At 48.8% G+C, this 26273-nt stretch overlaps 1 protein-coding gene across 1 annotated transcript in view; it reads left to right on the top strand.

Moving 5' to 3' along the window:
- The window catches only part of SIPA1L2 (signal induced proliferation associated 1 like 2), a 198707-nt gene that overhangs the window by 21343 nt on the left and 151091 nt on the right, over positions 1-26273 (top strand). The window contains 1 exon segment of the mRNA XM_036277621.1: positions 24244-24287. The gene's annotated coding sequence lies outside the window, so the exon portion shown is untranslated.

Here is a 26273-nt window from a genome sequence, read left to right on the forward strand (position 1 = left end):
ACACGTCTGGAAGGGATGTCGCCCCATGTGAAAGGAGGTTGTGAGACTGCTGAGGACGCCTATACAAGTGCTTTGCCTGGTACCTGGCACATGGTTGGTGCCCAGTGACCCCTCCTGAGGATTCCTCATAGGCATCACTGAGTTCTCCGTGCTGAAGAACTGTGTGCCCATGTTGGGGTGCAGGGAGGGGGTGGCTGGAGAGGAAATGATATGCTGCTTATAAAGCCCAGAGAGTTTTGAATGAATAATCAGTTTTTTAAAGTCAGAACAGTACGGAAATCAAGCTTTATTCTCCAGTCGCACTCCTCATTAGTATAATGAGAGGCAGAAGTGCAGTTGGTTTGAAGAGAGTTGGCTGGGTTCTGGTGGGGACAGTCCCTCAGACCTCGGCACCTGCTGGGAGCCTTTGAAGATTCTTGAGCTGTGATAAGGGCGAGTTCTGGACCTGTTGAGTCCTCTGCTTGTAGGGAACCCCACTGGGGGAATCAGGTCAGTGTGTTTGAAAGGTGTCATTCAGCAGTCCTTAAAAGAGATAGGGAGGTGACAGATGACAAAAGAGGGGCTTTTTAAAGTGGGCTGTGGATTGCGGATGTATCCTGTCCATTCCTGTTAAACTTCCTGAGTTTAACCTCTGGATCTCAGAAGCTATCATTTTGCTGGATATCCTGTTCCTGCGTAGTCAAAAGTAGATAACTCTCTACTACCAGAAAAAGATGATCTTGGTAGGACTTGCGATGTGTCTTATAGCTGGTGTTAGAGCAGGGCCTGAGGCCCCAGGTACCCCTGAAGGCCATTGTGTCCTCACCTGTCACCAAATGAAAGGTAAGTGCCTAGACCTTGCTGTGTTCCTGTGTCCACCAGCCCTCCCACCCTCAGTGCTGTGGTTCCTGGTTATTTGAACCCTCTGGCTTGCCCTCAGGCCACGTCCTTCAACGCCTTTGACCCCAATGAACCTGCCTAGAACACCCCAGTCTCTGTCCCCTTGGCTTCTGCGACACCGCTCTGTTCGGTTCTCTGACCGCCTCTAGTCATTTCTGCTCTGCTGTTGCTGGTCTCCTCTGCCCTGCAAACCTTTGAAATGTCGGGGTTCCTTTGGTCTCTTCTTGCTCTGGGTGACGTACTTTCCTAAGTGGTTTCTTTTGCTACCTCTGTGATAGTGACCCCAAATCTTAACCTATTCCCATCCGCCTCTAGCCATCTTCCTTGGATATTCTTGACACATTCCAAAGTAAATGAGTGTGTTTTGGATCCATTACCTCTCCCCACAAAAATCTCCCATACCCTCTTCTGCTTGAGTAATGTGATACCACATCAGCCTGGTCTGCAGTTAGACAGTGTGGTGGCCTCCTTGACTCAGTCCTTGCATCTGTCCCTTGGTCACCAACATCTGCCCATTCTGCTTGAGAAATGCCCCTTGAATTTGTTTCGTGTCCACTGTTTCTCCTTTACTTCAGGACGTACTGTCATTTGAACTTTGAAATAACCCCCAGCCTGTGTGTCCAATATGGTAGCCACTAACCAGATGTGGCGATTGAAATGTAAATTAATTAACATTAAGTAAAAATAATAGTGTAGTTCCGTAGTTTCATGAGCTGCATTTCAAGTGTTCAGTGTTCATGCGTGGCTGGTGGTGGTGGTGATGGATAACACAGATGGGACATTGTCATCACTGTAGAAGGTTCTGCTGGACCTCAAAGTCCAGCCAGTCACCTCCCCACCTCATCCTTCATACCACTGCCAGCATTTTCTTCACAGCAGTGGCGAGCAGGTATGGCATTCCTTGCTCGGAAACTTCTGTTGGATGCTTAGATATAATCTGTGCCCCTGGGCATGGCACTAGGCCCTCACCGCCCCGCTCCTCCACCCGCTTTCCCTGCCCTCCATGCTCGGGAACTCCGGCCCCTAGCCCTCTCGTCCATGGGTGGCCTGCTGCTTCTGTCCACCTGCACAGCCCCCCTCGGCTTAGAAAGTCCCCCGCCTGTCTTTGGCAGATCACGCACACTCTGCCGGCTGCCACTTCCCGGCCCTTTGCTCTGCTCCTCTGCTTTGAGGGGCTCTGGGGTGTGGTCGGCAAATGGTTTTGTCTTTGTACCCTTGGCGCTGCTTTTATAAAAACCAGGTACTCCTTCCCTCCTATGTATTGTTTTTTTCCATCACAAGTTCAAAACTATTTATTTTTGTTACTAGGAAGCAGAAAATATTTAACATCTTATAAGATGAAAATAATACAAGGGTTGGTTTGGTTGGAATAAATCTTTGACAGTGTAATTTCAGAGATCAATTTTAACTACCTGGTTGAAAATGTACTTGTAAAGCATTCAAGGAAGTCTGCTATTTGTTTTCTCTAACTTGGCTCTGAGGTTTTGGCATTTTGGGGAAAAATTCTAGGCACATGAAGAGAATCCATCATTAAACTAGGTTTTTCCATTTTTTTCTGAATCTAGAACTATCCCCAAATGGGTCGCCCCTAGCAGAAATATGGCTAAGACACGTGAACTCAGGAAGCCTTATGAATTCAAGGGGTTACGATTGATTATTAAAGAAGACTTTCCTGGTTATTGGCCTTTTGAGTGATTCCTTTGTGTGGTGCCTGGAGGTGCTTGACTTAGAACACACTTAAACCTGGGAGCAGTGTGCAGGGGAAGATTTCAGTGGGAGAGGAGCTGCTGGGAAGACGGGGTCCCTCCGTTTCCTGAAACTCCCCTTCACCTGTGCCCCTGAACCAAACAGCCTCCTGGGCGAGTCTCGGGAGGGCCCTGGGCCTCAGTTGGAAGCCTGCACTCTCTTCAGGGCTGTGCTCATCCCTGCCGGTCCCAGGCCTGGCCTGGGGGTGGCCTGGTGGCCTGGGTTAGTGGGAACTCACCAGGGCACCCCCGCCCCCGGGGTTCCCCTGCTATCCTTAGAGGTGCAGTCTGGGCTGCTGCTGGACCTCCCCTACCCCTGCAAGTTTGCCTGGGCACCACTGCTCACAGGAAGCAAGTTGCTTATGTTATGCCTTGGGGAGGAGTGGAAGTATTTTTGTCATGAAAAACAATAACTGTTTATAGAGGCCTGCATGATTTTATCACACATTATGTAACTGGTTTTCTAGGACGGTGGGGAGGACCTTCGTTGCTTGCCTGGGCTGGGCGGCTGTGGCAGTGTGTCCTGAGGCTCCCCTTCCCTCCTGGGGTCTCAGGGCGGCCTGCTCTGGTGGCTGGTGTGTCCTGAGGCCCCCCTTCCCTCCTGGGGTCTCGGGGCGGCCTGCTCTGGTGGCTGGTGTGTCCTGAGGCTCCCCTTCCCCGCTGGGGTCTCCGGGCGGCCTGCTCTGGAACTGGAGTGGTGTGTGCGCAGAACTGGGGCCCGCCCCTGCTGACTTCATGGGAGCTCAGAGATGGGCCACGTTGTCATCCAGCAGGTGTCTCTTGAATTTAGGATGTCATCTCTTTTAGGAAATTATATAAACAGAGACCCTCAGGCAAAACAAACAAACAAACAAGCAAATAAACAAAACCCAGCTTCAGACAGCCAGGGTTGACTCTCGGCAGTCCTACAGCCTAGTGGTCTCTCCTGGTCACACTCAGCTCCTGTTTGCAGGGGGCAAGGCCTTCGCCCAGATGAGGCAGCCTTGCCCTCACCAGTGTGGAGCAACCAGAATGAGCTAGAAGACTTGATTGAACATAACAGGGAGTGTTTATTTTGGCCCTAACCAACTAGGGAGGGGAACTGGGGGGGAAAAGTTGATTTCATAATTTTGTTTTCAGAGTGTGCTTATTCTGCTTAGTACAGCCCAGCACAGATAAGCAAACAAATGACTTGTTAATTCTTTTGTGACTTGTCCCCAGTACCGCCCCTTCATCTGAAAACTCGAAGTGGGTATCCTGTTTATAGCTCCTTCCAGAGCTCAGCTTCAGGCCCTCCAGCATCCCTGGTAAACTTCCAGTGAGCCCTGGGTCTTGCTTTGAGGGCCTGTTTCAGGCCAAGGGTGCCCCCCTCGGAAGGCGGTAAATGCCGGCATGGATTATTGCCCAGGATTCTGGCAAGAGCCCCACTTGTGCACAAATGTTTCCTTTCTCATCACTAATACTTTCCTTGTTACAATTTTTCATCTGATAAGTCTGAGTCACACACATTCTGGAAGCTGCTTGTTATCTCAGACAGGAGATGCCTAGGTAGATACGGGTATAATGACTGGTTTGTTGAGTGCCTCTGAGCGATGCCTTTCTGCAGAGCCTTCTCTGATGTGTCCTGGCCTCCCTCCGGCCTTGCAGTGTGGTGACCGTCACTTCAGCGGGAGGCTCAGGCCATGCATACCTCTGTGTGACATGGCTCAGCTCAGTGCTGCGGCAGGGCCCTGGGCAGGATGGGCTCAGCTCTCAGGGCAGCAGCTCTGCTTCAGGGTGCACACTCTCACCAGCCTCCCAGAAGCCATCATGGTTGCTTCCTGCTGGTAAGCCATGTGGGGTGGGCACAGAGTGGTGTGCTCCATGGATTGTGGGATTCCCAGGATTGTAACAGGGTTGATCTGATCGTGTACAGAGATGGTGCGACTTCCTGCAGCAGGTAAACATTTGCCTTTGGCCAAAACCCTCACAGGGAGAGCTTTCTTGGAAAGCTGTCAGCGCTCTGCTGTCCGGGGTCCTCCAGCCAAGCGGTGCGTTAGTGGGGGTGCAGGCTGCAGGAGGCAGCCACTGCGCTGTCACCGACTTCCGTGTGGGCAGCTTGGCCGTGGTGGCCGTGCTCCAGGTGATCACCAGCAACTCTGTTTTCTGTTTCAAACAGAGTGTGTAATCTGAATCCAGGACCCCCAGCCCCATGCCGTTCCAGTCCAGGTTTTAAAGCACATGACACACAGTTTGCTGAGGGAAGTAATGGTATTGGCTCTAATGGATTTCAGGTGGTCAGGAAATTGTTTGGTCAGCAACTGTTGAATTAAATTTAAATGAACAGGCTAAAATTCCCCAGGTTTGGAAGTCTTTGGGGGGGGGGTAGGGGGTGTCACATACTTGGGACCAGCGTCTAATCGGAGAAGGAGCTTGTTTCGTGGAGGCATCCCAGTAACTGTCTTCACCGCACGAGACGAGGGCAAGCCTCTTGCTGAGCTGCATCTGAGAACAGTTGTCTTGGTCCATCTCTCAGTCCTCTACATCTTCCGTCTGTACGATGTTTCTCATGCCTTTTGGGTGGACCAGGGGACAGCAGGTCCTGAGTTGGGCACCCGCTGTCTATAGAGGAACGCTGAGCAAACAGCGACTTTGTCTTTGAGAAGCAGACCGGCGCGGAGTGCTGCGGCCGGGCCAAGACTGCAAGTGCCACTGGGCCAGCCGTCCTCGGGCAGTCTGCGGTCATCCGGGCCAGCCGTCCTCGGGCAGTCGGCGGTCATCCGGGCCAGACGGGCCAGCCGTCCTCGGGCAGTCTGCGGTCATCCGGGCCAGACGGGCCAGCCGTCCTCGGGCAGTCTGCGGTCATCCGGGCCAGCCGTCCTCGGGCAGTCTGCGGCCAGCCGGGCCAGCTGTCCTCGGGCAGTCTGCGGCCCATGTGCAGGTGTTGCCGTGAGAAACCACGAAAGGCTTGCCTGCCGAGAGTGCACGTTCCGAACGGGGAGTTCATCTGCGTGGCAGGGTGTTTCAGGTGCCTCAGAGTCAGCCTGTCCAAAATGAATTGGTGCTTGGGTTCTGATTCTACTTCTGAAGTTTCTCCGGTCTCTGCTGTCACAACACAACCACGAGCAGCCTCCCTTGGCTGGACCACGACAACAGTGGCCTGAGTGAATCGGCTGATTCCCAGATCAAATCTGTCACTTCTTTAGGTTGAAGTCCAGGCCCCTAAGTGCCACCATCGGGGCTGTTGTCCCCTGGCCTGTGCTGAATCTGCTGTCCCTACCTCAGGCCTTCCCACCGAGACCCTTGTGTCCTGCAATGCTTCTTCCTGGGGCTGCCCCCCTGCCCCTGCATGCCCTTTCTCCCACTTCATGCCTGCTTGGCCAGCTCTGTCTCCCTCCAGCTCTCAACTCAGATCCCAGTGCTGAAGACACATTCCTGCCCCCACCCACCTGGTCCTGTCCTCCCGGAGCATCTCTGTCTCCACAGCTCACTGTGCCTTCCCTCCTGGGCTGCACGCTTTGGGGAACAGGGACCAAGTGATTGTCTTACTACCATTTGAGACTCAGTTTCCAGCCCACTGCCTAGACGTAATGCGTAGTCAGCACGTTTGTGGAATGAAGTGGGATATGAGGGTTTTTTGTTGTTGTTTTTTTTAAAGCAAGTGTGTCTGATATATTAATAGCCAGCTTTCAGGTAAACCAATCATGATGCAAACTCTGGTATCCCATTTCGGGGGAGGAGGTTAGCTGCATCCACAAACTTGAGAATACTAGGTTGCAGTGTCGTTCTGGGAAGTGAAGTTGATACTGTCCCCCATTCACATGTTGGGGACCCTGGGATGGCAATAAGTAGCACCCTCTTTTCCTGCCCAAGCTTTGACAGAATTGGAAACTATAAACAAAGTAAAAGTAGAGACAGAGATAATCCTTTGTTGTTGATGGAGACTAAGTTGGAAGGCTCAGCTTTCGGTGAAAATCCAATGGCCCTGCAGTGTCAGGACTGGGGGGGCTGGGGACCATGGTCCAGCGGGCCCTCCTCCCCCGCCTTGAGAGTGAAGGAGCTCTGGAGGTGAGCCATCCAGCCCCTCCCAGGAAGCAGCATGGGTACTTTAGAATGTATTAGTTGGCCCCAAAAAAGTTAAATAAGAAATGCCCCAAGAGTTTAGTTTTTGGAATCCATTCCGAATGTTGTGCATTGGTATAAATATACACAGTGAGCAAAGGGTCCTTATGTCAGGATCCTTGTTTGTGATTTGGGGCCCAACTGTACTGATTCGATTGAGCTCTGTCTTTGAATGGCTTTTAGCAAAATATGGACCCGTGCAAAGTAGGTGTGGGACTTGTTTCCGGCCTAGGAAACACAGGGCGGGCTCCCTTGGTGCTGTGTGTCGAGTGCAGCTTCGTGAGGGGAGGTGGGTGAGAGCAGAGCTCAGGCGCACACTCCTTCCTGCGGTGGCACCAGCACAGCCAGGGCAGGGCCAGCCTGGCGACCTGCTGGCCCCTGGGTTGGTTTTGAGGAAGACTTTTCTCCTCCCTCGGCTAGCTTTGTGTCTAGCCACCACTCTCACCCATCCCCAGCTTAAAACCTGCCCTTAACTTTTCTGTAGAAAGGTAGCATTCTGAAGGCATCCTTAGTGAATGGAGCAGTTTGGAAACGGGCCAGGGAGTCCCTCATCTCTTTCCCAACCTTGAGACTTCTAGTCATTACCAGCCATTGGGGAAGACAGTACTCCTATTTGTTCTGACTTAGTTAACATTTGGTTTACTAGCATTTGAATGATGATTTCCTTTTGTTTATAATGAAACTAGGACTTTTCTTTTGAAATGTTTAAAGAAATAAAGCTCAGATTTCTAATGTCTCTAAGTCAGGTTTTCCTGTTTTTTTTTTTTGTTTTTTTTTTAAAGCATATTGACCTGAAGAAAATGGTCATTCACTGCACAGACTCTAAGTCTAAGGATACATGTAAGTCTAATCATCGGCCCTCCCCCCCCAGTGGAAGGTAATTTAGGGGTATGTGAGAAAGTCAAGGTTCTGCAGGGGACACAGGAGATGACTTTGCCACCTTAGCCCAGTGTGAGCTGGATGGGACGGGATCAGTGTGCTGGGAGAGAGTCCAGATGCGGCCTCCCCTCCTTTGAGGAAGGTGACCGCTGAGAAGGGGCAGGTTCGCCCAGTGCCGCGGTGACTGCTGGACAGTGTGGTGTGCTTCTGACCTTCGCCTGGCTTTGGCTCTTGTTCTCCTTCCCCAAGGAAGGTTGTTTTGGGTCGACACTTTTCGCTGCATCTTCAATTGTTGCTAGGGCCCCAGACCCTTTCATCCTTTATGGTTTACTTTTTTTAGCCAGTGTGTACCACCTTCTTCATTGCCCCAAGGCTTTGTGCTCTTTGGACTGGAAGTGAGAAGAGACGGGGGTTGTTCTTGTGTGAATGAAGGGAGACAGGAAAGGCTCCGACCCAGCTTGCCCCTCACCAGCCAGCCACCCAGGATCCCACCAGCAGGGTGGCTTTCTGCTCAGTGACAAGGCAGATGGAGAGTTGGCAGTGAGGTGATCTGTGGCGAGGGCAGGCTCAGTGGGAGCCAGATAAGGTTACTTGGCATGTTCTTTAGAATGTTCACCTTTCCTAACGAGCCTTTTCTGTCTTCTTCGACTTGGCCTTACTTTGGAATCATAATCACGGGAGAAGGGGGTGCATTTGAAAAGCCGCAGACACAGGGCCCCACTTGAGATTCTGGCTTACTTGGGATGGGTGTGTCTGCACTTGCAAAGCTCTTCAGAGATGCTGACCTGTAGCCTGGGCCGAGGCCCAGCCGCCAAGGACCACCTGCCGGAGCGGGGGCTGCCCCTGCTCTCCGAGCGGCTGGTTGTCTCCATGATTTCCGGGACTTGAAATTTTTAAAAGGTCAATGGCATTAGATAATTTCAGGAGAGATTCTGCCTAGACCTAAGGAAGAGCCTCCTGCGTCTAGGAGGCTGGGTCATTTAGGGTCCTTGGATCCACAGAAACAGAAGTGAGAACAATGGAGCCTGTGGATGTTCCTAAAACCTTAAAGGGATAGTTAGAGGGAGGCTGGGAAGGCAGGGGATTGAACTTGACTCATTTTAGTGCTGGTCCCAGGCCTTTCTCCCAGGCAGAGACTGAATGGAACTTTCTGGAACAAAAAGTATATGGGTACCGTTGCTGAAGACAGAGCTCTTGAATGTATGACAGGAATGAGGTTAGGGCGAGAACCCGTCCTGACTCCCCTGGGTGACACCAGCCCGGCTCCGGTGTCCTGTGTTTGTGCCCTTTCTCTGCCCCAGATGCTCCTTTTCATTTATTCACTCTCTCCACTCAGCCCCTCCCCCACTTAACCACTTCACTGCATTTTGTTCCCCTGCTTTGGTTCTGTGTTATATTCATCTCTTTCTGTGTTATCAGTGCAGTGGAGAGTAAGAGTCATGCTCTGTGATCTGCTCTTGTGGGAGGCGGTGAGCTCATTGAAAGATTGGAGGGGCCTGGGGCTTGAGGAGCAGTGGGGGCTGGGACCTGTGCTGGGAGACAGAAAGCCAGAGACCACTGGAGGGTCAGAGGTCCCACCCTTGGCCGAGAGGCCAGGGAAGCCCCTCAGCAGGGCAGTCTGAGGGGCCTGAGCTTGCCTGTGTGGTTAGCATTGACCATCAGAGGAACTACACAGTGTCTGTCCGGGCAGGGTCTCTGCCCGTGATGTGTCCACAGAGAATAAACACCCCTTCAGCTGGGCGGTCCAACTAAAGATCATCATTCCAGCTCCATGGATGTTGCTTATTTCACTCGAGAATTTTTTTTAATGGGATATCTTTATTTTGTTCTCTGTGTTGCTGAGAATTTCTGTCTTTTCATTTTATTTTGACAACTTGTTGGAAAATTCTTGCCACTTTCTAACTTTCAAGATGCCTAGCAACGTTTTACAGATTGTTTGGAATGCTTCTCTCTAATCATTTTAGTGAAACCATAATAAATCATTTTATGAAAAGCACCCCACAGACAGTATAAATCAGTTCTAAGAGTTATTTAGAAATTTCATATTCTATACAGCTACATTTTTTAACTGACTTTTTAGAGAGAGAAACGTTGATGTGTGAAACATTAATTGGCTGCCTCCTGCACGCCTCCATACTGGGGATTGAGCCCGCAACCTGGGGCATGTGCCCTGACCAGGATTCGAACTGAGACCTCTCAGTCCATGTGACGATGCTCAATCCACTGAGCCACACTGGCCAGACCAGATCTGCATTTTTCACACAACATGGTCTCTAGGTCAGGCCTTAAAAGGAACGCCCTTGTTCCTATCCAGCTTATGTCCAGGAGTATCTCGCAAGCGGGTTGATGTCAGCCCAGGCCACAGTGAAGACTCATAAACATGGCCCATCATTAGGCCTCCCATGAAGCAAAGGAACATTTCTTGACTGTAAGACAGGAGTTTGACCAGGTAATTTAACATTTTAAAGGCATCTTTGTGGGAGAGTGGAGTATTTCGCTTACAACTTTCAGAGAAAATCTCTCTCTTTTTTTTTTTCCTCACCTGAGGGTATGTTTATTGATTTGAGAGAGAGAAGGAGAAGAGAGAGAGAAACATTGATCTGCCACCTCCCACCTGTGCCCTGACCAGGGATCGAACCTGCAGCCTAGGTATGTGGCCTGCCACCTTTTGGTGTACGGGATGATGCTCCAACCAACCGAGCCACCTGGCTGGGCTCCTTGTATTTCTTAAAAATGGTTTTGTGTTTAAGTGTGCACTAGGAGGTATAATAATTTATGCAACCCTTGAAAAAATGTATCCTCAGAGTCATTTTGCAGCTGGTGTGTGAGTTTCCTGGGTGATCTGGGTTCACCTGCTTGTGTCCAGCCCTGCGGTTGGACTGCTGTCAAAACTGAGAATCTCTTGAGGTTAAGAATGAAAGGAACCACTTTCTTCAGTACTTACTACTAATTTGCCCCCTTTCCCACTTTTCTAGTTCTACACCAGAAAAGTATGAAATGTAGAATTTAAGGAGAGAAAGGAATTTTTATTTATTTTTCTTTTTTGTGTGTGAACATACGGAAAGTATAAACTGAAATTTGAAATATTAGTGTTTATTTTTATTTTATATTAAGAAATTGCTAGTTTTCTAAGGTTCTTTAAAGAAAGGTTAAAAAGGTGCTGAAAAAGTTTTTTAGAATTCCAGGAACCTTATCAGTTGACCAGCTTTTTGGTTAACAATGAACATTCCTTTCTTGATGACTCAGAAATTCTCAGTCTTCTAATGCCTTCAGGCCAGCAGGCTATGGACAGCATGATAAGTCAGCTTTTGTTTTATTTTCACAAGTAAACCAGAAGTTGTTTTGATTCAGAACCAGCAGTCTTAATTTCTAATAGAATATGACTATTATTTTTCAGATGTGAACATTTGCAGTGGCCACAATCCTATCCCAAAATGAAGAGCCTTTGAAAAACAAGTGGCAGGTGCCCCGCTCAGCTCTGCCAGCCAAGATGTGTTTACCTCCGGAGATGGAGTGAAAGTAATTGTAGCTGGCAGATAGCGGAGTAAAATTGTCCTCACTGCCAATTACTCAGTGGCTTCTATCTGTGCAGCTTCCCGTTTTAATTCAGACAGTAAGTGTCTGCAAATGTCTGTGCTAAATATTCCTCTTGCTATCAGACTAAGAGTGTGTGCATCTAAGAACAGATAATTCTGCATTCCTCTTGCCTGTCCCTTTCTCCAGTGGTTTATTTCCAGTAGTAAAGCAGTGGAAATAGAGAACTCAGCCATCTTTTCCTGATTCTGATGTCCCCTTTCCAGCAGGGACTAGTGGGAAAGGAGAGACGGGGCCCAGGTCACCGACTCGAGGACAGTCCCCCTGGAAGCACCTGTGGGCGTGGCCCTTGGTGGCAGGTGGTGCCTAGAGGCTCAAGCTTTTACCATTTAACTGTTTTTATTTCTTTTTTTTTTTTTATCCTCACCCTAGGACATTTTTCCATTTTTTGTACAGATAGAGTGGGAGGGAGAGAGAGGAAGAGAGAGAGAGAGAAATATTGACATGAAAGGGACACATCGAGTGGCTGCCACCCGCACAACCAACCAGGGCCGGGGACAAACTGCAACTGAAGCACGTGCCCTTAGCGGGAACCGAACGCGGGTCTCTCTGTACCGCAGGCCGACGCTCCAACCACTGAGTCAAACCGGCCAGGGCTGTTTTTATTTCTTAACATATTCCTGGTATGTTAAACATTAAAACATGAGGATGACATAGGTCCTGCGAAGCAAGGATCAGCTGGCTCCGCGCTCTCCTGTCAGTTGTTGGGGTAGAAGTACCCTCTGTATGCTGGCAGCCAGGTGGGGAGTGTCTCGGCACCAGGGCCCTTCAGCATTTCCCCTCATTTCCACAGGCCTCGAGCTTCTTACTTTCTCAGACTCTGCCCTGTTGTGGCCGCAGGGGGAAGACAGGAAAGTGGACAGAAAGCCATGTCAGGGTAGACTGCACTGGGAGCCGAAGAGAGAAGGAGCTTCCAGACAGAGGCCAAGGCAGACATGCCAGACAGGCAGGTCTCAGGTTAAGACGGCCTCCGCCTGAAGACACAGCTGGACTCAGCCCATCCTTGCTCCCTGATGGGGGAGCTGGCCTGGGAGGGCCTTCTCCGCAGGTCCCTCGCTCCCTGCTGTCCTGTCGGGTCCACGTGGAGCTCTGAGCTCCACCCCCATCCAGCACCCCTTGGCCCGGCAGCACAAATGGGACGGCAAGGAAGAGTGGCCAGTAGCACTGGCCTAGATGGTCATGTGCAATAGGACGGGTTCCAGCCCCCGGCTGACCAGTGTGGAAAGTTTCTGTCCTCTTTTTAAGCCCCCTCCCTGAAATATAAACAGTTGAATTATTTTCCAGTTTGGTCAAGGAAGTAGAGAATCACATGTGAAATATTTTTGTAATAGGCAGAGTTACTCATTTTGGGGTTGCTAAGTCTTTCCATACAAATACACTTGACTGTTTTTTCATGGTTCCCACTCGTGCTGATTCTTCACACAGGGTAGGGCGTTAGAGGTTGGGCAAGGCAGGAGAGAGATGGCGGGCGCTCTGCCTTCCCCCCACGCCCAAAACAAACCTACATCTACATGAACCTTGTTCTGACTCTTACCGCTTGTCCTCTGAGCAGACCTTTAACGTGATCAATATTTAATATCGTTGTTTGTTCTGAACTGTCCTGAGGAAACACTTGCACAGAATAATCCTTCCTGTTCATATGGTCTAAGTTGCTGGATTTCGGTTCTCCCTTTAAAGGGTTACTTCTCTCCCAGGTTCTCTGCCGGTTAATGAATTCGCTGTTCGATGCTGTGACTTTGACCTGCTGTTCGCTGGAAGAGCTCGCCCTCTTCCCTGCAGGGCCATTTTTTTTTTTTCTGTGGCTGGACAGTTGCAAGAGGAAGGCAGGGACCTGTGTGACAGCTTCTGGGGGCTGGGCCAGTGCTGCGTCTTGTCTAACCAGGATCCCTTGCAGGAACAGGGTAGGCCTGGGTCTCAGTGAGCACCCAGCCCAGGTTCACTGAGTTTCCCTCTGTACTTTCCTCTTCCAGAAAAGGATATGTGTGAGTTCAAACTCGTCTTCTTCTAGTGATCTTGTTCATGTTGATGCTTTCACTGACTTCTTTCTTTCCTTCTCCTTCTCCAGCTTTTAAACTTTGGCTCAATGTGTTTACTTTCTGCATACTGATGTTGCGCACAAAAATCAAATGAGCCTCATTGCTCACAATGGCAGCACCCACGCTTCAAGAAATCAGGAAGAGTCATTCTGGGTATTCTTGACATAAATTCTTGCTTTGAATAGTCTGCCTGGTAGACTCCTGAGATAGAGGTGGGAGAGTGTGGGGACGGGGAGATAAGGACAGGGTACTCCTGTCAGTGTCTAGGGATCTTGTTTCCCCAGTGAACAAGGGCGAGGAGAGATGGAATTCCAAGGCAGGACCAGGCCAGCATCACTGACAATCAGGTGGCCCTGCAGAGGAAGCCCGTGCTGGGCAGAGATGGACTTGTGTTTTCCTGTGGGGTCTTGATCCCAGAAGAGCTGCTGTGGGGAGTGTCCGTTTAGCTATGCAAGTATGTTTCTGGAATTAGAAACTGTTTTCCCTTCTCTTGGGCTTTTATGCTTTTGTATAGATAATGAGATTTTAAAATTGTTCCTGCACCTCAAGCAGGCCACTGTGAATGCGAATATCGCAGGACTGCTTATCCATCCGGCTTCTGGGTGCAGTACGTCCGATGTCGTCTAAGACCCGCGTGGTGATGAAGTTGTGGAATTCACAGAGGATGGAGGGCAGTCTAGGCAGAAAGCATCAATTTCTGGAATCCAGTGGAAAACAGGTCTTTGCCCATTTAAGTGTCTCACAACCGGTTTATTTGTAAATTGTTCTTAGGATATTTTTAGGATTTAGTGCCTCACCTTAGGTTTTCAGTTATTTTGATTCCCCAACAGACTCTAAATAGAACAGAGAAGTGAAACTGGAAAAAAATATTTCTGTAGAGCTAAGCCCAGCTGAATCTTACTATGGTAATTAATTGGCAGAAAATCAATAATTCAGTGAGAAGTCTCTCAGCCAGTGGTGACAGTGAATTTGGGAGCATGCACAAGTATCAGTGAGCTAATTGGGTAAATTTACATACGGCAATACTGTGGTGTCACCCAAGACTAGTCATTTGGGAAATGTATAGATTAATGGAGACCTGGATGTTTAAATACTTGAACCATTTGTCTGTCCCTAAGGAGAAGCCACAGTGAATGTGTATCTGGCTTCATGAATTAAAACAGACCTGCTCTGTGCACTGCCGTCTGGTGACTAAGAAATCTCAGCTTCCCTACTGCCTTGATTTCTGACATTTGTTTCCTTGTGGGCGTGGCCTTCAGACTGTTTCCGTTGTCAAGGTCGGGTTTCTCTCAGGACTTTTCACACTCTGAAAAATTACTGAAGACTCAAGAGCTTTGCTTATATGGGTTATATCTGTGGATATTTATCATATTAGAAATAAAACCCAAGAGATTTTTAAAAATCATCATTAAATTAATAATAATAAACCTACATGTTAACATCAGTACCATTTCTGTGAAAAATTACCATTTTTTCAAAACGAAGGAAAACTCGCCCAGCCAGTGTGGCTCACTGGTTGAGCATCAACCCATGCACCAAGAGGTCACCGGTTCGATTCCTGGTCAGGGCACGTGCCCAGGTTGTGGGCCAGATCTCCAATGGGGGGCATGCAGAAGGCGGCCAGTCAGTGTTCTCTCTCGTCGATGTTTCTCTCTCTCTCTCCCTCTCCCTTCTTCTCTCTAAAATCAATAAAGAAACAAACAAACAAAAAACCCAAAAGAAACCTTATTGAAAATGTATTTTACTTACTACAAGTGTCTTTTCGAATCTGGCTTCTTAAACATCTGGGTTCTCATCTTCGCATCTGTGTTCATTCGGATGTGATGTGTCGTTTTGGTTGCCACGTGTGACGAAAGCCAGCCTCATACGGCTGTGTAGTTGGGAAAGGGAGTTAATTTCTTTTTAGGTAATTGTGGATCTTCTTTGATACTATACTACACAAGTGGTAGTTTCTTAAAGGTTGATTGCAGTGTAGATTCCGAAACTATGCCTGTGAGCTTTTAAAACTCTGTTCCATGTATGATTTTTCATGTCGTGCATTTGGTCAGTTGAAAAATCTCCCAAATACTGATATATTTCATTTTGCAATATCTAAAATTCATCTACCAGTTAGAAAAGTCTTTAAATACAGGGAAGTTGTGAACTTCACAATGGAGCTGAATATATGAGTTTCAGAAAGTCTCATTTTTGCATAAAAGCTTGAATCTTACCAGTTGTTTTGTCCCTGTTTTTGTCCACAAAATATCCACCAGCTGACCATGTCTGAATACCTAGAGTTCATGTATCATGCTCTCAAGGGGAAGGTGGTGTTTCGTGGGGAAGGTGCTCGTCTACCTGCCAGCTCGTCTCGGGTGCTTTTCCTGGCCACACCAGCACCTGGAGCCGGAGGGCTTTTCTCTGTGCTCCTGTCCCTTCACACCGATGGTTAAAAAGTGTGTCCTCAAGGATCGAGATTAGATAAAGTTTGTTATTTTTACTTCTCATCAGAGGCATTAACTAACCATCTTTTGATCTGTTCGTTTATTCTGAACTGCGCTTGGCACTATGGTACCCCTGCTGCGCTCTGCACCAAGGTGCCCGCAGGTTCACGTGTGGCGCAGTGAAACTGATGTCTCAGCGTTATTGTGGACGTAGTTTGGCCTCGGTACCCCGGGGCCATGGTTCAGAGTTTTGAGAATCATTGCTTTAAGACATATCAGAAAGGTGCTAAATGAAGCAGAAGCTATACTGGATCTGTACTGACCGAGCACTAATGGGAGTGGGTTGCAGACCTCGTGCTGGTGGGGTGGGGCAGGTGAGGTGTGCAGTGTTACCGTGTGGAACTTGCACGGGGCACATCACTGCTGTGTCCCGGTATCTGACAGTGCCTGGCACATCACTCAAGAAACAGATGTCCTAGTCTGAATAATTAGTGAGAGTGAAGGGCTTATGTTATAAATTCAGAAGATTTTTAAAAATCAAATTTATCAACGTAAATTTTTACTTGTATTAGAAAAGTAATAATAAAGTTGTGAAATGTGGCTGCACAGCCCTCCCCCACGCTATCCTATGATACCACAATCTTCCTTAGCTACCCTGGCCCTTGTAGGTCTGTTTCCTGTTCCACCAAGGTCCCTGCTGCCAGCTAGGTAGAACACACCAACAGTCGGGACTCCGCAGCCTTTTCGGTTTTAGCTTAAAAAGCCGACCTACCTGTGTTTCTTGATTGGGAGATGTGCCCAATGTAAAGGACAGGGTGGTTAGGCTGTTTATTTTGTTAAATTCTGGGGTGAAGTAGTAAAAATGGGCGCTTCTAGAAGAGAAAGGTGTGCATGCCTAAAGAATACCTTGCCATTCCTATTAGTGCATACTTTTGTTCTTAAAATAAATGTATCTTGGGAGTAGTGAGGACTAATTTATGCCTTTGTGGGTTAGAACTGCTGCCTGTGACTTTTTCGTTGTTTGTTTGTTGTAAGTTGAAGTTATCCAGGATAGCTGGAGTTGATATTCTGCCCCATTGTACTTTTCAGTTTTCTGGTTTTGTGTGCTGCTGTGCGGGGCTCTTCTTGGCAACTTGGAATCGTATTCAGGTGGGAGCCGGGCTTTCTGAGCCTCTGAGATGAGGTCAGGTTTCTTTCAACTGCTCTTTTCCTTAGAAATCCCCAGTTGTAGAGGCATTGTGGAGACGATGTATTTGTCTAGATAAAATGAAAATGTCGGAGAAAATATTAATAAATGCATTATTGGATGTCTGCTCCTAAAGATGGGGATGAGAGAAACCAAAACATCTATTTTATGACTGTCTTTTTAATTGACTTCTCTGATAAAAACATCAAAGGACCTTGTGGGCAGAGCCAGAATAAAACCCCTGGCCCCTGCCTTGTCCCTGCAAACGGCTCGAGGAGGAGCCCAGTAGGCTCTGCTTTCATGTGGGATTTTCCTGGATTAGCTGATGAAGCCAAGCTCAGTAAATACTATCTTCCTTCCTGCTGGCCTTGTTTTGAAATATGAATCCAGCCCTGTTCCCTCTGTAGTTTTCTTCTATTGCCGTCACTGTTTTAGAGGCGCCACCTTTTCCAGGCTTGCTCAGCACGTCTACTTTACTTCAAGCCTGTGAAATATTTCATTCAGTTCAGGCGTGTCAGTCGGCGTGTTATCACCGGCCCTGCCTCTTTGCCCTCAGCCATGTCCGCGGTGCTGTGGTTTGCATGCTCAGCGTCAGTCCTCGTAGCATCCTCTGCCCTCCGCTTTCCCTCCTTGTTAGGTTACTAAGACTGAGGGAGCTCTGTTATGGAGGAGAAGTCTTCCAGGACTTTCTTCCTCCTTTATTCTGTGTTGTTTCCTTGTGTTTATTTCTCTCTCACATGTGCACAGAGCTTCAGGTCTCCAGCTGGCGGTTCCTTTGGAGTCCGGAGAAGGTTTGGAAGCGAGTGAAACAGGAAGGAAGGGAAAGAGGAGGAGTGAGGATCTTAGAGAAGAATATTCTTTGATCGGTTTACATTTATGCAAAATCTCTAACCCTTGGCCTGTATGCTCATTTCCCCCATTTGCTTAGGCAGGCACTGTGGTTCATGTGTGCGGGTGTAATGAGGCCCACATTGTTCTTTGGTGATAGGATGATCACGTCAGTAGATGAGGTTACAAGGTGTCTTCTTTTACTGGGCAGGATAAGGGTCTCAGCTAGAAAATACGCATTATTCTCCAGAAAACTCTACTTTGCTGTAGAATTGTCATCTAAAGGTTGAATATATTGGTTCTGAGAAAACTGATAAAAGTTTTCTCGAATACAACATAATTGGGATGGATGGTTATTTATTCTCTTACAGTAGATGTCAAATGGTTTCATTGTATTTTTTCCCCCAAATTGTGTATTCTTTACATAAGTTAGCTTTGCATTTCCACTCTTTTTTTTTTACATCTTTTATTTATTTATTTTTAATCCCCACCCAAGGGTATTTTTCTAATTATCTTCAGATAGAGTGGGATGGAGGGAGAGAGAAACATCATCATGAGAAGGACACATCAGCTGGCTGGGGACGAACAGCAACTGAGGTACGTGCCCATGACTGGAATCGAACCTGCCCCTCAGTGGTCTGTGGGCTGACGCTCTAACCACTGAGCCAAACTGGCCAGGGCTGCATTTCCACTTTTTACGTATATGAAATAAAGATCTGTATCTCAGTGCAGTAGATGCATGATTGTGTAAAATCCGAGCCATACGAGTGGCGGGGCTGGAAGGAAAACCCGGCCTTACGGTTTACTAACGATAAGTGCCCGGCGGCTGGAGTGCTGTCCTCTCCCCCAGAGGTGCCAACACAGTGACCGCACAGCCGCACTCAGACTCAGTTCTTCCTCCCTAGCTGTGGCCAGGCCCGTGACAGAGAAATCTCTGCCACTTTATTTTCCCTTTCTCATTTTCCTCCTGTTTGTCTGGTTTTCCCAACTTACCATAGATTTTCATCTGGTGTTTCGCATAAGGAATATTTAAGTATGATTCAAGAAATTCATCCAGTAACGGGTTCTGTCCCTTTCAGTGTCACAAAACGGGCATAGCACTAGTAGCCACATTACCCGCCGGGCATTTCTGCCTTTTATGGATACCTGTGGTCACCTGTTTACATTTAGACTTAGTTTATTACGGTTGTTATTAGTACTTGTCCTTAAAATACAGAATCGGCTCATTTTTCAGAAATATATTTTGTTCTTTCCTTTCAATGACTTAATGAATATGGTTTCAGTGTATAACAGGATACCACAGCCTTAAAATGGCATTGTAGTACCATTGTGTTAGACCTTGGTTCAACCTGTATTGAGAGTGTAGGACACCAGGGCTCCGCGTGCGTCCTGTTCTGTCACGGCTGTGCCTAAGGTTGGCAGTGTGCTGCTCTTAGCATAACAAGTACAGATCACCACGTCAGGGGATGCTGTTTTCTTATTTGTGATGTTTTGCCAGTCTCCATGGAGATGATAAGCAAACAAGCAACTGATGACGGGAGGACCTGTGTCAGCTGTGCTTGCCAGGTTCACGGTCCCTCTTTCCCCATAGGTATGCTTGCGGGGATGCATGTGAATTCCATGTGCTTCTGTCTGCTAGTGCGGTTGTTCCTGCTTCCCATGTTCAAGTCGTGTCATTATCCATCATGTTTTATACTGGGTAGAGGAGAGGGGTGTTCTCCAGATAATCTCATGGCTGTTCGCTGCTCCACCCACCCGCTCACTACCTAAGCAAGTGGAAAAACCACCCTTGGGTGTGAGAGCAGAGTGTCAGGGCGGGACGGAGGTGGGGGCCGGAGGGGCTGCCCTGGCTGAAAGTGTGGGCATTGCGGTCCTGGCGGAGCAGTCACGGCCTTCCGGTTTCAGCTCAGCGGGGGTGCATTGCTTCCTGGGAGCCCTCTGATTCAACGTATTTGTGGGAAATACCGAGGGGCCCAGACTGTTTCCTAAGCCACACCAGGATCATCCCAGTAGTGATGGCAGCTTAGTTATTTACTTCTGAAAATTAATGTCATAGAGAAAAATCCATGTCATAAATGTATAGAAAGGGATAAAGACTGAATTGTGACTTCGTCGTCAGCAGATGTTTTTGAACACAGGAAGCTGGCGCACTCACGATTATTCGTTTTGCCAACTACTTATTGATTACCTGTTATGCCTAAGGCTTCTGCTTATTAAGTGCTCACCACCGATGGCCGCAGACACAGCTCAGTAAATCCCACATGAGACCGACTGAAACATGTTAGAGCGAAAGCCACAAGCAGTGTCTTCTGGGAGCAGAAGAGGGCAGGGGACACTGTCTGTCTAGCAGGTTCTTCCTCAAAACTTTGCCCCCTAGAAATGTCTGGGAAAGTTTGGTGAGAGTGAAGGCCTTTCCTGAGGCAGTGAAGGATGCTGGGTAATCGGGTGGTGGGGACACCTTGGTACCAGGAACAGAGGCAGGAGACTAGGGCCTGTTGGCAGAGTTAAGTTCCATGTGGTGCAGCCCTGAGTGGGTGTGGTCGCCTGCAATGTTGCTGCTGAGGGACACCCCCAGCCGAGAGGCACTTCAGCAGGAAAGGACCGGTGTTGTCAAGTACGGGGAGGCGGGGTGCAGTGAGCTTCAGACCCGGTGGCTTGGCTCTGCCATCTCTGCTTTGCAGACTTCTTCCCGCCAGCCCTCTCCCTGTGTTTGCCAAGACGGCGGCCAGCAGCTCCCACCCCCACCTTAGCACCCGCAGTTGAAACTGGGCCTCTGTCTCCCAAGACCCCAGTAGAGTCCCAGGGAACATGTGATGACTTTGCCAGCTTCTGTGCACATCCTCGACCCAGGCACTGAGGTGTGCCCTGAGCGGCCCAGTGGACAGCAATACGCAGGGTGGGGAGAGGTCCTCATGGGAGCCAGAAGGGGTGTGGGAAAGGTGTGCTGGGCAGACACGCTCACAGCAGCAGGAGGAGGCGAGAGGAGGAGTGGGCTGGGTGCCCAGGTGGGTTGAGGGGGAATTTGTTGGAAGGACATGAAGTCTGTTTTGCATGTTGAGTTAGAGGTGCTGCTGGGTCATGCGTGTGGTGACATTTGGCTATTTGGACACAAGAGAGATGGGAAAGACTAGTGTACCAAAGTAAGTGATTGATGGTAGAGAAGGCATGAATAGCTAAGCTCACTGAGGAGGATCAAATATTAGGATGAACCACATAAAATTTCTGCCTTTTTAGGTAAAAAATGGCAGAATATTGTTCATTTCACATGACTCAGCCTATTCTCTGGAAATTCCCATTTAGAAATGACGGTGTTCTCAGCAGCCTTAAGACTGTGGAGAGCCAGTCTTTTCCCCTTTCCTCTCCCCTCCTTTTCCCCTTCTTCTCCCTCTCTCTGTTCACCCTTCTTTCTTCTTCTTTTGGAAAATATTAATTGGGTGTTTTAAAAAAATATATGTTTTTATTGATGTTTTAGAGAGAGGAAGGGAGAGAGAAACATTGAGGTGGAGAGAAACATGAATCGGCCGCCTCCTGCACGCCCCCTACTGGGGATCGAGCCCACAATCTGGGCATGTGCTCTGACTGGGAATCAAACTGGGACCTCTCAGTCCATGGGACGACGCTCAATCCACTGAGCCACACTGGCTGGGCTAGTTGGATGTGTTCTAAGTGCAGAGCATGGGGTTAGAACTGGACCTGCAGCCTTGAACTAGACCTGTCCCTGCCCCCTGGAGTTTAGTCACGAAAGGCCTCTCCACAGTCCCCGTGGTCCCAGACGCTGTCTAGGTGTGACTGACTCCTGTTCGGTCACGTGCTTCTTGAGGACTGTCTGCTGAGGTGTGTGCTGTGCTGTTGGAGTGGCTGAGGTTTCCATCAGGGCTCGGCTGTGCGTCCAAGGCGGGGCCCATGGACTTGCTGAAGGAGCCCCGGCCGGCCTGTGGGCCCAGGATGGGGGAGAAGCAGGGCTCACTTGTGCACATTGCCGAAGCCCACAGGTGCAAGGACAGAAATCAGCACTTACCACTTTGCCCTGCGAAGAGATCTCATTATTTTGAAAAGAAGTTTTATTTTTAAGATGAAAAACATAAAACAAAAATCAGCCCTTCTCTGATGCTGGCTTTCCCTGAATACTAGCAAGCCTGTCCAAGGGCCAGTGGAGAAATAGTCTCCTGAGCTGGATGGAATATTTTTATTCTTCTCAGTGGAAAGAAAATATTTGCCTTGACTTTCTCAGAACCCCGTTCCACTGGGAAGACAGCCGGAGAACCTACTGGTAGGAAGAGGGGCCATGCTCTGTCTGCAGACCTGCTTTTCTGGCAGAGCCTCTGGTTGGAGTGTGAGGTGGCCCCTCTCAGCAGGGAACAACCCCCCCCCCCCTCCCCCAGTGTCACAGCCCAGGGTCCCAAGCTTCCCTGCTGGAGAAGACCTTGGTCTGCCCGATGCTCACTACATTTTTTCTCTGAAGCTAAAACAAGGCAAAAGACAAACTACCTGCTTGGTAGGAAGCGAAGCAAAGCTCCGGAGTGCCTGATGCCACTTGGAGAATTTGTGGTTTCCTTTCCTGTCACTAAACAAAGCAGGCGGTGAGCAGACGCAGCCATTGTTTACAGGATGTTTGCTGTGCCGAGGAAGGAAAGCGCCTGTGGCCCAGTCCTGCTCATTGTGCGAGGGGTGAGCATCCTTCTCGGTACCTGCTGCAGCGGAGGAGCGGACCACAGGATGTCCACGCAGCAGACTGCTGAACCCTGGCACTCTCACAGACTTACTTTGTAAATTAAACTCAAAAGTTTTATAATGTATCAGCATAAAAAAGTAGAAACACAGAAAGACTTTTTAGAGGAAAAAATGTGTTCTAAAACTTTGAAAAAGATGGATGCTTTAGGGGAATTGACTTTTAAAAAAAATTGTACAAGCTCATGCTTTGTTTGCAAGAAATGTTTATCATCTATAGTCTCCCTTGTGGGTCTCCCCAGGTTGATTTTTGGTGTATCTAGTACCATGTCTGGGTTCCTGGTATCCATGGTCCATGGCAGAGGCTGTCTGTCTCCTTTGGGTTTACCAGCAGTTTCTACAGGAGCTGACAACTAGCAGGAGGTCAGGGATGGATGGATGCTTGGTCGGATTGAAGCCATGGCATAAGATGTTCAATAATACATTCTTTTCTCATTATTCCATGTTGGAAAATCTTTTTGATAAATATTTTGGTGTTTTTAAAAAACTGTGGTGAAATGTACATGTATTTTACCATCTTAACCATGTTTAAGGGTATAGGTCAGTGCATTAGCCCATTCACACCATTGTGCAACCGCCACCCACCGTCCATCTCCAGAACCTTGCATCTTGCCAAACAGAAACTCTGTCCCCATGAAACACTAGAAGTGGAAGTGCTGGTTCATAATTCTGTGTTCACTTTTTTGAGAAGCTCGCCACACCGTGCTTTCATTTTTAAGTTCAGAATTGGCTCTATGGTGAAGGAGTGATGTCGGTGAGAAGTGCTTGCCTTTCCCTGTCTGTGCTCTTCAGTTCAGATGCAGCCGAGGGACCACTGTGTCAGTGTTTCTTAAAGACCGAGACATAGAAAAAGGTGGGCTTTCTAAGGCCATGCCAAGGATAGCCTTCTTGGCAGGTGACCCTGTAACTTATCACTGTTGAAAGTGAACTGTTTATACTGTGCTGGGACGATGCGTGTACACTGGGCTGTGTGGGACACTACACGTTGGGTCTGTCTTTTGTCAGGAGCAGAGTGTAGGACTTTGCCAGGGTTAGAGAAGCAGATTGACGTCACTTCATTCACGCTGTGCACTGCTTTTTGTCCACAAGGTGTTAGGTAGGAGTGGGGGCCCCTGCGCACCTTGCTTCTAATTAGTTGGCAGAAATGCTCATAATTGCTCTGTGAAAACATGGTGTGATGAAAAGATTGTATAGTCGGGCCAGGCCCACTTGAGTTTGCACCTGCTCTGTGCCACGTACTGATTCCCTTGTGCACCTGGCCTGTCCTTCGGGGCGCCGGTCTCCTGTGGCGGGAAAGGTGTTTGGAAATGACATATAGGTGTGTAAGTGGTCAGTGCTGTGCCCCTCATGTGGACACCATGGTCACTACAAAGAGCTGGTGCAGATTCAGAGGGGTTCTTGGCAGAATGCACCCCGCGGCACAAGTGCTCAAAGTTGTGGTCTCAGACCCTGGTACTTAAACATTATTGAGGGTCCCAGAGAGATTGGGATTGTGTAGCTTGTCTCTACTGATATATGATATCAGAGTTCACGTGGAAAAGTTAAAAACTATTAATTCACTTAAAGTGGCAATAAGCCCTTTACATTTTATTATAAATAACATGTTTTATGAAAACCACAGTTTCCCGAGAAAGGAAATGAACGCGCAGAGTGGCTTTGCCCTGACCTGTGCGGAGCTCTAGTCTTGGCTGAGGAATTCAACTGGACTCTCAGCCTTTGGTCCCGGGACGTGTTGTCACCCTCCGGAGAGGAGAGGTAGAGTGCCTCAGTGCCCTTGTGAAGGGTCTCGGGAACCCCCACCCCCACTTTGAAAACTGATGGCTATGCGTGTCTTTCTGGAGTCTGACCATCTCTTTCTTCTCTTGTAGGATTGTTCCTGGTTGTGCGCGTGGAACCCACAGTTCTCCCCGAGGTAGGCATCCATACCCAGACGGCACGTTCCGTTCTCCCCGAGGTAGGCATACGTACCCAGACGGCACGTTCCGTTCTCCCCGAGGTAGGCATCCGTACCCAGACGGCACATTCCGTTCTCCCCGAGGGAGGCGTCCGTACCCAGACGGCACGTTCCGTTCTCCCCGAGGGAGGCGTCCGTACCCAGACGGCACGTTCCGTTCTCCCCGAGGGAGGCGTCCGTACCCAGACGGCACGTTCCGTTCTCCCCGAGGGAGGCGTCCGTACCCAGACGGCACGTTCCGTTCTCCCCGAGGGAGGCGTCCGTACCCAGATGGCACGTTGCGTTCTCCCCGAGGGAGGCGTCCGTACCCAGACGGCACGTTCCGTTCTCCCCGAGGTTGGCGTCCGTACCCAGACGGCACGTTCCGTTCTCCCCGAGGGAGGCGTCCGTACCCAGACGGCACGTTCCGTTCTCCCCGAGGTTGGCGTCTGTACCCAGACGGCTCGTTCCTTTCTCCCCGAGGGAGGCGTCCGTACCCAGACGGCTCGTTCCTTTCTCCCCGAGGGAGGCGTCCGTACCCAGTACCCAGACGGCACGTTCCGTTCTAAATTTGGGCTTATGTGTCCCAATAATGTTTTTTTCTGTAAAGATGGTTACTGTTCCCCTTGGCTTCAGGTTTGAATGTTTTGGTTTTTTTCATTCCCCACAGCAAACTTGGTGAACGTTGCTTTAACTGGAATTGCTTAAGTCAGGAGTTTCTGAAGGAGTCTGTAGCAAGTGCCTATGTGTTCTTTAATGTGCTTAAAACACATGATTTTCAAAACCTGGTTTGGACATCTGGTGGAGTGTGAGGTGGTAGGTGGCGGGTGCGCCTGCCTGAGAGAGGCCACTGTGAGTGTGGGGCAGGGGACACATGCCTCTACCCTTCACAGTGCTCACAGCTGTCTAGTAATTACATCCACATGAAACAGATCAACAAGAGAAAATAACCAAATTTAATTACCTGTGTATGTTTGGGAACCCCACATACATTAGAGGTTCCGAGACAGAAAGGGGAAATGATGTATACATGACATTCTGAGTTAAGGCCGAGTCACACTGGGGCTGCAGAGGGGAGGAAGGTCATCACAACAAGAAGAGCAGATGTTCAGTAATTAGCAGTTTGCTCTGCCCTGTAGATAGGTCATGCGCGTTGTTTCTGGAGATACCTTTCTGTCATGGGCAAGGCTCCTAATTTAATTCTTCAAGGCCGTGGAGAGGAGGCAGCAGTTTCCCTTGAGCCTGCAGGGTCTCCGTTGCCTTTGGCTCAGAGTAATCCACATGCCACAGAGGCACAGCTTGGGGTGGCCCGTACTGAACCTAACGGGAGAAAGGCGGTGGGCAGAGTAGGTGGAGGAGTCCAGGGCTTCCTGGATGAGGTTCAGCTGACGCCGCCTGGGGCCAGTGGTGTCCCCTTAAATACTTTCCCCAGACACAGAACAAAGGCAGAGCCTGCAGCTCCCTTATTGAGTGTGCTCACAAATACTGCATTTCCTGTAACAGCAGGAAGTAAGACGGGTTTGTGAAGGAGCTGCCAGGAAATAACCATCCCGTCACATTGGGTCTCTGGCCTTGGATCATCCAAAGCACATTTCCATCCCTCTCTTTCAGTCTGTCTACACACACACTCTGCACCATTGAAGAATGAGTTACATACATCATGGCCCTTCACCTTTTAAGTACTTGAGTGTGTATTTCCTAAAAACATTGGTATTAGTTAACAGTAGTTGAGTGATCAATTTAGGATAGTTTGATATTGCAACTATCAGTTGAACTTTGGCTGGAAATAAATGACAAAGACTTATTCAGGGGTCTTATGATTTGCAAATTAGAAGCATAACTAGGCAATACTCAAGGGTGTTTCGAAGAAGGAAAAAAAGCTAAATGTCCTTAATGTAAAAAGAACATTGTTGAAAAGAATCGGGAATCAGTCTTGCATTCTTACCTCTGGATTGGTCCAAGATG

The sequence above is a fragment of the Molossus molossus genome, unplaced genomic scaffold (assembly GCF_014108415.1).
Source record: "Molossus molossus isolate mMolMol1 unplaced genomic scaffold, mMolMol1.p scaffold_m16_p_23, whole genome shotgun sequence".
NCBI lineage: Eukaryota > Metazoa > Chordata > Mammalia > Chiroptera > Molossidae > Molossus > Molossus molossus.